A 4,651-nucleotide genomic window follows, 5' to 3' on the forward strand; every position below is an offset into this window, starting at 1 on the left:
TTGCATCATATACAACTCTTCCTTAAGGAAACCGTTAAGGAACGCCGTTTTGACATCCATCTGCCAGATTTCATAATCGGAAAATGCAGCTATTGCTAACATGATTCTGACGGACTTAAGCATCGCTACGGGTGAGAAGGTCTCATCGTAGTCAACTCCTGGAACTTGTGAAAAACCCTTTGCCACAAGTCGAGCTTTATAAACGGTCACATTACCGTCAGCGTCCGTCTTCTTCTTAAAGATCCATTTGTTCTGAATAGCCTTGCGGCCCTCAGGTAGTATCTCCAAAGTCCACACTTTGTTCTCATACATGGATCCTATCTCGGATTTCATGGCTTCTAGCCATTTGTTGGAATCTGGGCCCACCATTGCTTCTTCATAATTTGCAGGTTCATTGTTGTCTAACAACATGATTGATAAGACGGGATTACCGTACCACTCTGGAGCAGCGCGTGATCTCGTCGACCTGCGTGGTTCAACAGAAACTTGAACTGGAGTTTCATGATCATCATCATTAACTTCCTCCTCAACCGGCGTCGCAATGACAGAGGTTTCCCCTTGCCCTGCGCCACCATCCAGAGGGATGAGAGGTTCGACAACCTCGTCAAGTTCTATTTTCCTCCCACTCAATTCTCTCGAGAGAAACTCCTTCTCGAGAAAAGTTCCGTTCTTAGCAACAAACACTTTGCCCTCGGATTTGAGATAGAAGGTGTACCCAACTGTCTCTTTTGGGTAACCTATGAAGACGCATTTTTCCGCTTTGGGTTCCAGCTTTTCAGGCTGAAGCTTTTTGACATAAGCATCACATCCCCAAACTTTAAGAAACGACAACTTTGGTCTTTTGCCATACCACAGTTCGTATGGTGTCGTCTCAACGGATTTTTATGGTGCCCTATTTAAAGTGAATGCAGCTGTTTCTAATGCATAACCCCAAAATGATAACGGCAAATCAGTAAGAGACATCATAGATCGCACCATCTCTAACAAAGTACGATTACGACGTTCGGACACACCATTACGCTGTGGTGTTCCAGGCGGTGTTAACTGCGAAACAATTCCACATTGTCTTAAGTGAGCACCAAACTCGAAACTCAGATATTCACCCCCACGATCAGACCACAGGAACTTGATCTCTTGTTACGATGATTTTCCACTTCACTCTGAAATTGCTTGAACTTTTCAAATGTTTCAGACTTGTGCTTCATCAAGTAGACATAACCATATCTACTTAAATCGTCAGTGAAGGTGAGAAAATAACGATATCCGCCGCATGCCTCCACGCTCATTGGACCACACACATCGGTATGTATGATTTCCAACAAGTCACTTGCACGCTCCATTGTTCCGGAGAACTGAGTCTTTGTCATCTTGCCCATGAGGCATGGTTCGCACGTGTCAAGTGAATCAAAGTCAAGTGACTCCAAAAGTCCATCAGCATGGAGTTTCTTCATGCGCTTTACACCAATATGACCCAAGCGGCAGTGCCACAAAAATATGGCGCTATCATTGTTTACTCTAACTCTTTTGGTCGCAATGTTATGTATATGTGTATCGTTATCAAGATTCAATATGAACAATCCTCTCACATTCGGTGCATGACCATAAAAGATGTTACTCATAGAAATAGAACAACCATTATTCTCAGACTTAAAAGAGTAACCGTCTCGCAATAAACAAGATCCAGATATAATGTTCATGCTCAACGCAGGCACTAAATATCAATGATTTAAGTTCATCACTAATCCCGATGGTAGCTGAAGTGACACTGTGCCGACGGCGATTGCATCAACCTTGGAACCGTTTCCTACGCGCATCGTCACTTCGTCTTTCGCCAGCCTTCGTCTATTCCGCAGTTCCTGCTTCGAGTTGCAAATGTGAGCAACAGAACCGGTATCAAATACCCAGGCACTACTACGAGAGCCGGTTAAGTACACATCAATAACATGTATATCAAATATACCTGATTTTTCTTTGCCCGCCTTCTTATCTGCCAGATACTTGGGGCAATTGTGCTTCCAGTGACCCATACCCTTGCAATAGAAGCACTCTGTTTCAGGCTTAGGTCCAGCTTTGGGCTTCTTCGGCGGATTGGCAACAGGCTTGCCGCTCTTCTTCGAATTGCCCTTCTTTCCTTTGCCGTTTCTCTTGAAACTAGTGGTCTTGCTCACCATCAACACTTGATGCTCTTTACGGAGTTCAGACTCTGCGACTTTCAGCATCGCAAACAACTCGCCGAGAGACTTGTTCATCCCTTGCATGTTCTAGTTCAACACAAAGCCTTTATAGCTTGGCGGCAGTGATTGAAGGATTCTGTCAGTGATAGCTTCTTGCGGGAGTTCAATCCCCAGTTCAGCTAGACGGTTTGAGTACCCAGACATTTTGAGCACATGTTCACTGACAGACGAGTTTTCCTCCATCTTGCAAGCATAGAATTTATCGGAGGTCTCATACCTCTCGATCCGGGCGTTCTTCTGAAAGATAAACTTCAACTCCTGGAACATCTCAAATGCTCCATGACGCTCAAAGCGACGTTGAAGTCCCGGTTCTAAGCCATACAAGACTGCACATTGAACTATTGAGTAGTCCTCCTTACGCGCTAACCAAGCGTTCTTAACATCCTGATCAGCCGTAGCGGGTGGTCCATCTCCTAGCGTAGCATTAAGGACATAATCCTTCTTTCCAGCTTGTAAGATTAGCTTAAGATTACGAGCCCAGTCTACAAAGTTGCTTCCATCATCTTTCAACTTAGCTTTCTCTAGGAATGTATTAAAATTCAGGATGACACTTGCGTGAGCCATGATCTACAACACAAATATATTCAAAGTGGACTTAGACTATGTTCAAGATAATTAGAGTTCAACTTAATCAAATTATATGCTAAACTCCCAGTCAAAAAGTACATCTCTCTAGTCATTTGAGTGGTTCATGATCCACTTACACTATCCCAAGTCCGATCATCACGTGAGTTGAGTATAGTTTCAGTGGTAAGCATCCCTATGCTAATCATATCAACTATATGATTCATGATCGACCTTTCGGTCTCATGTGTTCCGAGGCCATGTCTGCACATGCTAGGCTCGTCAAGCTTAACCCGAGTGTTCCGCGTGCGCAACTGTTTTGCACCCGTTGTATGTGAACGTTGAGTCTATCACACCCGATCATCACGTGGTGTCTCGAAACGACGAACTGTAGCAACGGTGCATAGTCGGGGAGAACACAATTTCGTCTTGAAATTTTAGTGAGAGATCACCTCATAATGCTACCGTCGTTCTAAGCAAAATAAGGTGCATAAAAGGATTAACATCACATGCAATTCATAAGTGACATGATATGGCCATCATCACGTGCTTCTTGATCTCCATCACCAAAGCACCGGCACGATCTTCTTGTCACCGGCGCCACAGCATGATCATCCATCAACGTGTTGCCATCGGAGTTGTCGTGCTACTTATGCTATTACTACTAAAGCTACATCCTAGCAAAATAGTAAACGCATCTGCAAGCACATATGTTAGTATAAAGACAACCCTATGGCTCCTGCCGGTTGCCGTACCATCGACGTGCAAGTCGATATTTCTATTACAACATGATCATCTCATACATCCAATATATCACATCACATCGTTGGCCATATCACATCACAATCATACCCTGCAAAAACAAGTTAGACGTCCTCTAATTTTGTTGTTGCATGTTTTACGTGGTGACCAAGGGTATCTAGTAGGATCGCATCTTACTTACGCAAACACCACAACGGAGATATATGAGTTGCTATTTAACCTCATCCAAGGACCTCCTCGGTCAAATCCGATTCAACTAAAGTTGGAGAAACCGTCACTTGCCAGTCATCTTTGAGCAAAGGGGGTTACTCGTAACGATGAAACCAGTCTCTCGTAAGCGTACGAGTAATGTCGGTCCAAGCCGCTTCAATCCAACAATACCGCGGAATCAAGAAAAGACTAAGGAGGGCAGCAAAACGCACATCACCGCCCACAAAACCTTTTGTGTTCTACTCGAGAAGACATCTACGCATGAACCTAGCTCATGATGCCACTGATGGGGAACGTCGCATGGGAAACAAAAAATTTCCTACGCGCACGAAGACCTATCATGATGATGTCCATCTACGAGAGGGGATGAGTGATCTACGTACCCTTGTAGATTGTACAGCAGAAGCGTTAGAGAATGCGGTTGATGTAGTGGAACGTCCTCACGTCCCTCGATCCGCCCCGCGAACAATCCCGCGATCAGTCCCACGATCTAGTACCGAACGGACGGCACCTCCGCGTTCAGCACACGTACAGCTCGACGATGATCTCGGCCTTCTTGATCCAGAAAGAGAGACGGAGAGGTAGAAGAGTTCTCCGGCAGCGTGACGGCGCTCCGGAGGTTGGCGATGACCTAGTCTCAGCAGGGCTCCGCCCGAGCTCCGCAGAAACGCGATCTAGAGGAAAAACCGTGGAGGTATGTGGTCGGGCTGCCGTGGAAAAGTCGTCTCAAATCAGCCCTAAAACCTCCGTATATATAGGTGGGAGGGAGGGGGCCTTGCCTTGGGGCTCAAGGAGCCCCAAGGGGGTCGGCCGAGTCCAAGGGGGAGGACTCTCCCCCCCCAAACCGAGTTGGACTTGGTTTGGTGGGAGGGAGTCCCCCT

This window comes from Hordeum vulgare, chromosome 1H (assembly GCF_904849725.1).
Source record: "Hordeum vulgare subsp. vulgare chromosome 1H, MorexV3_pseudomolecules_assembly, whole genome shotgun sequence".
NCBI classification, from domain to species: domain Eukaryota; kingdom Viridiplantae; phylum Streptophyta; class Magnoliopsida; order Poales; family Poaceae; genus Hordeum; species Hordeum vulgare.